The following is a 12516-nucleotide window of genomic DNA, read 5'->3' on the forward strand; positions in this document are numbered from 1 at the left end:
AATGACTCATAATTTTTCTTGTTTGTATATAGCCCATCCAGAGCTGAGTGGAAGTCCTATTGTGTTACTTACGCTTACTTGTAAACAAAAGGTAAAGGACAGAAAGACATGACCAACGTTCACTGAAAGTACACAAGTAATAGCCCCTAGATTTCTCTGCCTTAACAGATGAGCCAGATGAATTCAAGACATCTATCAAGACTCACCTATTCAAGAATCTATCTAAACAAAACTAGCAAAACCAGTGAAACATCCAAGTAGCAGCCTGGTCAATCCAACTGTTGGCCCAGACATGAGCATAAAATGAGCATGTGAAGAATTCTTATTAAATATAAGCCTTGGTAAACTTCACTGTAGGTGGGAGAATCAGACCTTTCTTCTGTGTGTATTTTTCTAAATCGCTCCACAGAGTGAGGCGAAAAGTACGATTAGAAGTATGGGACAGCTCTTGTGCAAAGAACAATCAAGGCATGTATAAACCTTCCATTTAGATGAGAAAAGTTCAGAGAAGAGCTACCACATCACAAACAACACCAAGAAGGTGGTAGGGAATCAACCGTTCACTCTCTTCTAGTACAGCAGCATAGTAGGATGCAGATCTAGAACAAACCAAAAGAGGCAGCTCTTCCAGCTACAGGGAGTAAAGCAATGGAAATCCTTACCGAAAGGACCTGTGGACTCCAGAAACTTGGATGGGTTGACAGGGGAGAAGGGTCATGTTTATGGGAAAAACATGCAGTGGCAGTTGCTAAACATACAGAAACTACGTTCAGCACAGAAAATCTGTGCTTAGCTGCAAATAGCTGGAGGATGGGAGAGCAAGTGGGAAGCATGACATACTCTTGCCCTAGTTTTACTCTTGCCCAGGCTTCTGCTTACAGATGCTTTTGGAGACTAAAAACTGTGTTAGATAAAACGGTAGTTTGACACAGTAGGACTCCTCCTTAAACGTTATGAGAACATGTAAAAACTGGTCAGCCCTAGGTTCGGATGGGACGTGTACTTAAGGCATGGATTATCCTATATTTGCTATACAGAGGTTTCTTCACTCTTTCTCTGAAACATTACAGTGCTGGCCAGTATCTGAGACAGAGTATTCGGCTATGGAACCACATGTTAGAGCCAATATTACAAGAACAGACTACTAGCTGTTTAGCTACTGACATCCCGGTGCTTGACTTACAAAAACAAACAAAAAACTATTTTCATGTCATGTTTACCATAAACCCTGATCATTTGAATTAGCTATAAATTACTGAAGGACACACTGAAATTAGCTGCAGGCCATATGATTTTTTTATTTAGAACTACATCTCTTAAAAATATGGGTTTTTTTAACCAAGTTAAATTGTCATAATTATCCTCTTAAAAGTGAGTATTACTTGAAAAAGACTATGCTGATGTGCTTCTCCGCAGCCCTTATTCATGTTTTTCATTGGATGAGAATAGAGAACAAGCTTATTCCCAGTTTCAGAAATAAATAATGGACATTAAAGCACAGTTTGGGAAGAAGGGGGATGAAATAACTGCCTAAAGACTGGTTACAGTCTTCACCCTATATTATCACGTCAAGCTGTCAGGTTGAAACGCATATAAAAAACACAACAGAAGAGAAAAGAAAAAGCAGTATGACAGTAATTTATACAGCAGATTTCCTAAAGCTGTAGGAAAAACAAGTCCTGTTGGATACACCTTGTTTTTTTCACTCATAACCTGAGGGCTTTTCCTCAGCATCACCCGAACTACTTCTTACTGAAGGCTTAGGAAAATTCATAACTAAGACATGGCACAACTCCTCTCACGCCGTGACGTTTATCATGTGCTGTGCTCTCTGAAGAGCTGTTGTTCAGCTTTCTGAGTATTCCTCAAGGTTTAAAACTGATGTTGCCAGAGCTGATGGGAAAAAACAATGCAAACAGATAAGCACCGATTCTCACACCGTAATAATTAGAACCATGAAAATTGTCATTGATCCCATCACCTTTCATCCAAAAGCATATGGTTTTGTATAGACAATTCTTGTACTACCCTACAGTAAGCACAAATTCATAAAGGGACACTGACAAAAAAGATTATAAAACAGAGACGTTTCACTTTCATCAGCAATTCTGCCTTACAAGCTACTGAAGTGGGCTCCCTAGTTTCGACTCCCCCCTCCCCACCAGACTATACAAGCTTTTTCCACGTAATCAGAAACTGACCTGTCCTTTCTGTTCGTTCACCAGCATCTTGGATTCCAGTTCAGCTGGCACCCTATATACCTCCGCTTGGCAGTACGGTTGACTGGTGAAGTCTTGTTTTTCTATTTGGTTGCAGTAGCAAGCACACGGCACAGAGACTTGCCACACGCACAGGCTCACGCACACCACTTGAAGCCACAACACACAGCTCACACAGCACCGAGTATTACAGAAAATACACAGCCGGTATTCTGCACAGCAAAAACTATAAGCACTTTTGCTTATTTTCAAGACGCAACAAACTATGGGATGTGGAAATGATATATGAATGACAGACACGCTCCAGAGCTTCCATTATTTCAGCAGTGCTCCACGAAAGATAATCATAGTTCCGTATCCTTGTACCGTTATCGACTGACGAGGTAACGTCTGTCTGGCAAACAATATCACACAACTGCTTCACAGTTGTAACTATTAGCAGAAATTCTGTTTTAAATAGCAGCAAACATACACAAAGTTATTAGGCTAACAAAATAAAATACAAGACCTAGGGAAGTCTGTGTTTTAGATGCTAATCATATGTAGACATCTTTAAGGAAAAAGAGAAGAGACCTAGTAGAAATATTTCTAAACATCCTTCTTCAGATAATATGAAGCATAACCTGGTGAATCAAAATATTAAGATACACTTTAGTGCAAAACATAACTTTATGAAACAGAAGACATCATTCTGTCACTGGATGGGTTAGTGGTATTCAAAGCAATGGATGACCTGCAGTCTCTCTCCTTTCAACACAAACAAGAAGTTTTAGAAGACATGTCAAAATACCTTCTGCGTGACACGGTGACACTGTCTCAATCTTCTGTCCTGTGCTGCTGTCTTGGAGGCTTTCTTCCCCGCTCAGCTGGTCTCTCACCTCTTGACTCTGGCTGCTAGAAAATGTCTGTAGTGTTAATGTGAACTCCAGTTGACAACATGCACTCAGATTTATCAAAAGAACAGCTAACTGACAACCTAGGCCCCATTCTCTTTCCTCCCAAACTTACTGAACTATTACCAATCACATCAAATCCATAGTTAGAAAACAGCCTACAGGTTCTATTCTGTGCATGTTTACTTCACATAAAAGCCAATTCTCCATGCTCAAAAAGGAAACACCAAAGTCTGTATTTCGGTAGGGTATGTCCAACCGTTTGCATTCTTGTGATCTATACAAGAACACATAGGTCCTTTATCCACAGAAGAAAGTGCCAGTACGGTGGCACATACCAGCCCATATCAACCACACGACAATTTCACAGGAAGAAGAGTTAAAAGGGAAAAGGTCAAAGCTGGATTTACCCTGACAAAGCTGAAGTTAAAAACAAAAGCAAAGAAAAAAACAATATAAAAAAGCACACACACACACGCGCGCGTATACACACACACACACACACACACACACTCCCTTTTGACTTTACTCCTTAGCAAGACCAGGAGGAAGTCTGGCAGCACCTTCTATTCAAAACAGCTCCCAACAAGCAATTGCATGTGTACATACGCTGCACAACAAAAAGGAAGAGACTTATGTATTTAGGCTAACAGTAAAATGTGCTGGAATTTTTCCCTTAAAACAAATGAATCAATCCTGCAGAACATAACTGCTTCATAGGTTCAGTTCCTCTATTCCCCTTGAAATCCTGAGCCCTAACAGCTCAAAGTTTCCCTAGAAGAAGAAAGGAAGAGAAAAAAGCTCCGAGAAGGCTTTTCCTATCTTCTCCCAAAAGGTTTTTACAAAAACCAAAGATGAAAGAAGAAGTTCTTCATATTCTCTAAGTGGGGAACCAAAGCAAAAAGATTAAAAGACCTGCCCAACATTGCACAAGCAGTCTGGGGCAGAAATAAACTAGGACAATCCTTTTAAATCTTATCATCAACGACTGTTAGTAATCTTGTTATGAAAGTCTTACTTTTGCTTGAGGTAGGGCACCAGTTTCTTCATTGCCTCAACTTTTCTCAGTATTCCACTGGACTTCATGGCAAGCACCACATAAGGGTGAAAAGGTACTCAGTGTCTTTTTCAGAAGACACTGTGTTGACTTTTTTTTTTAAATCAATGTATTGCATTCCAACTATTTTTTCATATTATGGGTGAACTTATCCAATAACTATACACTCTGTCTTTGGGACCAAAAGAAAATCTTAAGACATAGGTTGGAATGAAGTAGTATAATTCTTCCTCAAAAGTACACAGGCACTGTAGCTCACAAACTGCTTTTACAGCAAAATAATCCTAAACTCAGAGCTCTTCTTAGGCTTAGTCCCTTCCATCTCCTTCAATTTATTTCAATTAATAATAAAGGTTTTCTTCTGTTTACAGAGCAGAACTGTAGGATACAGACCACAATACAAATTACTTGGATTTTCAGCTCATCTGCTGGCATACCATTAGATCATATTTTTTGTAAAACAGTGTAGCTACATCTTCACTGGCATCACTGATTCTTGTTTACTTTTTTTTTTTTTGCAGTGTTGCTTAAAAAAAAAAAAATAGTCCTAGTCTATTCTTATTCATGCATAACTTCCAATAACTGCCATTAACATTAAATAGGCCTGGAAACAGAACAGATATACAGCATCTCTACTCTCTGTTTAAGCTGTACCTTAAGTTCAGGATACAGTAATGTGCAGGGCTTATATCTCCCACTATTTAAAAGACTCCTGAACACACAGTGGTACTCGAGGGAACAACCTCCCAAGCTGTCACAGGCCTATCGACGGTACTTCTCCAGACCGTACCTAGCAGCAGCCTCCCTCCTCAACTCCCGACAAGTGGAAACCCTGCGGCAAGAGCTTCCAGACCCAGCAGTTACCTCCGGCTGGCCAGCAGCTCCCAGGGCTGCTCCGCATGCTACACTGATGGGCTACATCAGCCGAGCAAGTGCACGAGGAGCTGGCGAAAGAGCAAAGAGCAAGGAGCACACAAGATGGGCTACATCAGCCGAGCAAGTGCACGAGGAGCTGGCGAAAGAGCAAAGAGCAAGGAGCACACAAGAGATGGAGCAGAGCTGGATTCCAGCATGGGAGAGAGGGAAGGCAGGAGCACAGAAGTCTCTACTAGAAGGGTGAGGAAGGAGAAGGGGACACATGCCTCTTCCTGGCAATCCTGTCAGAGCTGCCACACTCCCAGCCCGTGTTTGATAGTACCCATGGTCTCCAGGCAAGTTGATGCATCAGCATACATTCCCTGCAGCATATTGAAGTTACAGGTTTCATCCAGATGTGCAGCAGTACACTAAGCTTTCCTCCTCATGTCCAGCAAAATTTAAAAGTGTGGCTGATTTATCTATTTTAGTGGCAAATCAATTTAACTGGCTGCAGAAAGAGGGGGTTAGATTACAATATTCCCCACAGGGCCACAGGTAGGACATAAAATAGTCATAACATTGCTAAGTAGCAGGGCAAAGCAATAGTATCTTCCATTTTCAAAGGAGTTTTAGATGGATAAATCTTCCCCTAAACAAGAGGAATATGCACACCGCCTCATTTGCAGGAGAACGAATGACTGTATCTGCAGTTCTGTGCAAACAGGTGGGAGTTTTTATTGTAGGATGTGCCATTTACAGCACTAGGATTGCATGGCTGAAGGATAACACAGGTCATAAGCACTCTAGAGAACAAAGTATTTGGTACTTTCACTTCACTTGCACTTCATACAGTGCAAATAAAAATAATAATCCTAGCCTTTGACAAAAAAAGCCCATAGATCTGTGTATCACAATAGCACATATTCCTGTATACCTAACCCAACCGCAAACTCAAAGTTCCTGTAGAAATATTAAAGTTACACTATTTATTAAATACTACAACTTCCCTTTCCATTAGAAGCCAGTAACAAAACCTGAAATTTTTTGCTGAGTAGTTTCTTTGATATATCTTCTTTTATACATACAACACACAACTCTGCCTCCTGCTCTCCCTAGCTTGCTGCCAACCATAACAACTAACCTTCATCCCATTTAGAGACGGAACAGAGGCAAATTATTATCTATTCTCATTCTCTCTCTCTCTCTCTCTCTCTCTGTGAGTGAGTGCATGTGTGTGAAAAAAATATTCTCTAGATGTAGAAAGTCTTATGTAAAATAACTGTGGACCTGATCTATAGAAGTAACAGCAAGCTATTTATTGATGTTTCAAACACACAGATAGTATCTGGAGATCCATCCCACAGTTTGAGAAATTATTTACTGATGCTGAGGACATTACCTACTGAGCAAGCGGTTTTTCTTCAATTCAAAATGCACTTGGATTTCCACACTATTCCCAATAGGGTTCCCTTTGAGAAATGAAGGGGGAAGGGAAGAGTTGTTTTGGGGTGGGTTATTTATTTATTGGCAGGGGGCAGGTGTTTTGTTTTTGCAGACAGCACTGGTGAAGCTAAGGATCTTCCTAACTGAGGAGAGACTGATAACCTCAAGAAAAAGAAACCACAAAAACCAAAGGGGTTGATTCTTTGCTTAAAATTAATAATAATAATAAAAAAAACCACTCACGGTGTGGCAGGACAGTTGCTGATGATTTTGGTTAATGAGATAATTTGCAGCCTGTTTTCACACTGGCAGGCTGCCCCTTACATGGTGGATTCAGTTTTAACTAGCTTTGACTGTTTATTTAATAGAATCACAGTAAAATCAACTCATACTTTTAAGACCTTCCCCTGTAGTCCCTTGCAGTCTGTGCTCACATTCGTATCACAACTCTACAAGAGCTCCACTTTACACCAGAAGCCAATCTTCAGCAAAATTTTTGCACTACTGATCCATAAAAGTGGATTCTGTTTAAATATATCAGAATACTTTCATTTATTATCCTCCCCTTTTTATTAACTGTGTAGACCTGTTCTTACTTTGCCAGTATCCATCTATATGTTGAGTCATTGAGTTATGGGTGCTGTTACTGACAAAATGTTTTATGACTGTTTTTTGCATGTAAAGTACCTCTGTCACTAGGGATAAATAACTAACTTATTTAGGGAGACAAAGTTTTAGCCTTTTGATTCCTAGTCACTTCTGACTACTTAATTTTGCTTGATTCAGTAGAGCATCTCTTTTTTTCTTCTTTTACTTTCCAACCCTCTGAAGATGTTATTTCTTCATGATACTAGGTCTCGGCAGCCAAACTATAGCAAATGTCTCTACATGTTAATGAGTAAAAAGGCTTTTCTAAATCTTTCTCAACATCCATAGAGATCTAGGGAGTAGTCTCAGTTCTGAAAATAGTAAGAATAATATTTATTCAACACTTAGAAATGTTCTGGTACTGAACACTTACATTTGCTGATGGGGCAGGGGGCACCACTGTTACCATCACCATGTCCATCTAGCCTTTCCTGACCCTCTCAGAGATCAACTATGATACTGCAAGTGTAAAATTACATCGATATCTTAGTTAGTATTACAAAAACAATATATACATTTTTCTGGTAACTCATTCCTGAACAACACCACACACAAGTTTTCAGAGGCACAGAGTAGACTACTGCCACACCCCAAAAACTTACACACAACTCCCCAAAAAGTCTTCAGCAGTATTCCAATACGATATCATCCACAATAATGTTTTAAAGTGCAGAAGGAGAAAAAGGTAAGTGTTCCTGAGAAATATCTTGACTGTTATAAATAAAACATGTAAACGGTATTATGGTTATAAAAGCGTAATTATAATGGAGCATTTCTGTTTAAAAAAAAGAAAAGTAAGAAAATCACTTTACAGAAATACTTTGTAACTAGGTTTTTAAAGGAAGCAAAAACCAGTCCTTTGTCACACAAAATGCTAGTGATAACTACAGAAAGTAACCAATTCCTATAGAAAATTATATTAAAAAAGCAGACACTTGATTCACAACAGTTCTTTTATTTTAACTTGCAATTTTACTACAGACACATGCCATCAGGATAGTGGAAAGGGACTACTGAAGACACTTTTTTTCAGGTAAGTTGCTGCCTTTGGACAGTATATAGATCACTCTTTGAATAATTGTGAGCACCTATATGTGTCTGGCACTTAGCGACTCAGGAGCGTGAGGGTAAAAAAGGAAAAACGCGTGGGTGGGGGGAAGCGCAAGAAGACATTCCCTCCAGGTATTTCCAATATGAGTGAAAGCACAGGGAAATGTGGTTATGGAAGAAAGAAGGCAAGGAACAAAACCACAAAGCTAACCCCATGGTCCCATTGAGAGCACCAAGAGCTTTGCTGTCGATTTCTGCAATGGCATTTTGCCCTGTAAGTAACAAAATCAGTGTTATTGTAGAGCCCTAGTGATTCACCAAGGAAATGCCGAGCATCTGGGATTTGCTGTTTTTAAACAGTAGTCTTTCCTTCATCTGTAGCACTATTTAAGAAAGAGATCGCAAGCCCTTCCACACTTCTAGAAATTATCAACTTCAGATTTGAACATCTGATCTACAAGGTGACAAACAAGCTTAGAAATTTGCCAGCAAAACACTATGATGACAGTAAGATGATCAATATGAGAAATGTCAAAGTTTCTCTTGTTTGTATCTGAAATATTAGGACACTTCAAGGATGATATTTAGCAAAAAGCTATATCCCCTGGACATATGTGGAACAGGTGCTTTTTGCTCTGAAATACCTTTAAAACCAAAACGGAGAACTTTGTGGCAGAACAGTGAATTGCACTCCATTCACTTACGGAACGGCCTCAGTTTCGCTCTCGGCGAGCGATGGTCAAGGGTCTGCACATAAACCCATTACCACAAACTGAAACGCTATTGCATCTCAGAGCCCTCAGTGAAGAGGGATGCTGAACTACTCAGGGTTAGAAGAGAGACACACCAGCATTACGTTGCAAAGATACATGACGCTTTTCAAGACGAGCAAAGGTTTCTTTTGAAAAGCTTTTTTTAAAGAAAATAAGGACTCAAAGACAATAGATCCAATCCAGTAGCAGTATATATTCCTGGAATCAATCTCTGTTTGGGAGAAACTTTCCTGTTACACTATGCAAGACAGACAGTGCCATTACTATGGGACTCCAGGTATTACGCAGAAGCATCTACAGCCAAAATTAAGAACTACTTTGAATGTTTGACTTGTTTAAGATTTATTGTAAGAATGAGTTGATTTCTTTAAAAACTGAAGAGGTCTGAAAAGATCTAATAGAAGTAATGACACTGGACAGTTAATTGGGACACTTAAAAACATTAAGAGAAGACAATGCACTCCTATGAACAAGATACTGTTTTCTTTCTTTCATTTCTGGTTATTGCAGCTACTGCTGGGCACACAGACATGAGTAGGTATGAGGGGGACCAACACTGGGAATCATGTCTTGAAATGAAACAGCTTAAGAAATCCAAATACATATTTATTTCCCATAATCACAAAATGAAGAAAAGATTTCCTTGGCCTTCTGTAGTCACCTTCTAAATGTGACTATGAAATTTTCATTCTATGAAATAAAAGTACTATATCTATCTATGCTTCATTACCATAAAATGTACTGGGCAATGGCAAGTTCCTGTATTAATCGGTATATCTCTACAAATTGTCCTTCAGACTCAAATAAACTGCAGAATACATGAAGCCATTGTCTTCCTACTTCTTCCTTATAAACTTCAATGTTCAATTTAAAACAAGAAAAAAGAAAAGAAGTTTCACAAGAGCTAATCCGAGTATGGCGTTCTTCAGTTATCAAAAAAAGCTAAAATATGCATCTGTTCATAAGGCCTGAGAATTTACGACTCTGATAGAGCATTGTCACAACAGCAGAAGACACTTCCTCTTGCATGTAGACATGAAAGATGCTAAAATTTACTACAAAGGCATGAATGTTAATAGTTTCATGACCTGCAGCCAAGAACTTTATCCTCTGGCCAATGCTTTGAATCAAAATAGTAATGTTCTAAACAGATGAACAAACAGCATAAGAAGTTACACAATTTAACCTTTCATGCCTAAGTGAAGTCCTGTTACATGATAATGTGCTTTAAAAACCAAAGAAATCATTATTTTCACTCCTTGAGCAACAGACTTCCTTGAGCAACAGACTTTATGCAGCTGTGTCAAATAGCATTAAAAATACACTGTTTATCGTCCCACAGAAAGCTTGCTGTGCTGTGGTATATTGACAAGAACAGAATATTTTTTGCCCTCCTGACAACATGAAATATCAGGAGAGCCTTGTGTAACTAGAGGTGATAGTTTATGAGGGATGCCCTGATTTTGTAGGGCACTCCCAACTGCATGTGTTTACTTGCAGTTTTTGCCTTTGCTTTCAGACAGACCCTTGGGATGCCCTGTTGCCTGCACCAGCCCAGGAGAGCCGCATCACAGCATCGCTTCTGTCTGCCGCCCAGCTGCTCTGCACACTGTCTGCCTACTGCAAGACTTATCCAGGAGGGGGAAGGAGGACAGCTATTCTAATAACAGTCACTAAATAATGCAATTTAGTTTTATATTACTTAAATCAGAGTAAAACAGTGACATCATGCCAAATAATTCAGTGTTTGATGACACAAAATAAAAATATTTTTGAAGTTCAAACTAAGAAGTACAATAGCGATGCACTTACTCTACAAGAACAGTTATTTAGGAATCCATTTATACTGATCCTGCTTACAGCTGAGGACAAAGTTTAACGAGAAAAAAAAGCCCTCCAAAACAATCCTAAAATAGATTTTGTCTCACGCACAAACAGATAATATCTGATACTTCATTCATTTGAAATGAGGTACAAAATAAAAAAAAAAATTATTTGCTTCACTACTCAGGGTAATAAGAAAACTTTACAATACATGATGCCATCAATGACATCTCTCTTAATGACAGCCAGCGTTAGTTACGCTGCTTTATTTTACTTGCTGTGGCTCCAAGTTATACAACCTGGGAAGCTGCAGTCCTTAGCAAAGACATTTTACTATCAGGATCAACAAACTATTTACCTAAAATAGTGATAGTGGGTTCACACTCATGGGAGTGAGCTATCCAACATTGGGGCTTAGTTGGGTCTCATTTTTGCCATATGTAGATGCTACAGTTCTTTGTACGTTCATTTTGTTGGTTTTGCTTTACCCTCATGATATTTTAACCCAACCCAAGCCAATATCAAGTCATTTTTTACTGTAGCCACGAGCCATCACCAAATGCCATTTAGTAATATTGTCTTTTTAAATATGCTTGATATGAAGCACTTCCTTTGGAATAAGGCATTAGTGAATGAATTAGGCACACTTCACGAAAAAGCTGCCATTAAATATCTCACTGTTCTTTGATATTATTCATGCTGTTTTGCTGTAATTGCGACTCTGCTAATCCAGTTGCCCAGAGCATTAAAATCAGCTAGCAGTGAATGAACAGCGCAGGCCATCAGCATTCCCAGCATTCAAGTCACTGTCATTTAAGCTACTTTCAGAGAGGAAATAAGAAGCCTTTCCAGCTCTGCCCAGAAGCTGCCACTGAGAGAGAAGAAAGGAGATATGGCTACTAAGTTTCAAGGTTATTCTGAATATTTGAGACTGTAGCACGTGAAACTGCAGGGAGCTGCACCATGTGTTAATAGCTATTGTGTTACACTATTTTTAGCTAAGGATTTGGGGCTAGATCCACAGAAGGACTTGGCAATTGCAGCACCACAAAATGCACAGCTCTGATGCTGACCCAGGGGGAGCAGAATATATGGCCTTTTATCAGGCCCTTAAGTTCCCGCTACAATAAACCAGAAAGTTTAAGCACCTTACTATACCATCCTCAGACAAAAACATGATGAGCAACTGTTCATCTCATCTGGGCAATAAGATGCATCTCTAATATTAAGATTTCCTAAGACAGGTATCGACACTTAATGCAGCCCTACATTCTCCTGTGACTTTTGATTTCCTCAAAAATGAAGCAGGCGTTTTACTTTCAAGATGCAGTTGGAAGAGTGCATTGTAACAGCCCTTCACACAAACCTAACGATTGTGATATTTGCCCAGAACACGCGTGATTCATTAGTTCCCACTGAATGCCCCAAACATTAGCCTGGAGATCCAGGTCCTTCTCTAAGGACTGATAAATATTTAATTATTTTAAACAAAGTGACCTAGTTTCAACAGGACACTGGCATCCCATAGTATTTTTTTTTCTTTTTTTTTTTAAGGATTGCTTCCGATTCAAACACAAGACTTCTACATCCATAGAGGAGGACTGTAGCTCTTCCTCCAATTATATTTCTGAACAAAAATTCCATTAACCATGTTTTTAGGGCTTATCAGTGTGTTGGCACGCACACCTACCAACTTAGTCCATTTGAGGGACACAGTTCAGGTTAAACACAGACACACGGCGACTAGCTTA

At 39.3% G+C, this 12516-nt stretch overlaps 1 protein-coding gene across 1 annotated transcript in view; it reads right to left on the reverse strand.

Moving 5' to 3' along the window:
• Nucleotides 1-3108, reverse strand: part of JAKMIP1 (janus kinase and microtubule interacting protein 1) — a 131962-nt gene extending 128854 nt beyond the window's left edge. The window contains exon 1 of the mRNA XM_026122004.2: nucleotides 3010-3108. The gene's annotated coding sequence lies outside the window, so the exon portion shown is untranslated. The remainder of the gene's footprint in view (nucleotides 1-3009) is intronic.
• Nucleotides 3109-12516: the final 9408 nt, after the last annotated feature.

This window comes from Dromaius novaehollandiae, chromosome 4, assembly GCF_036370855.1.
Source record: "Dromaius novaehollandiae isolate bDroNov1 chromosome 4, bDroNov1.hap1, whole genome shotgun sequence".
Taxonomy (NCBI): Eukaryota; Metazoa; Chordata; class Aves; order Casuariiformes; family Dromaiidae; genus Dromaius; species Dromaius novaehollandiae.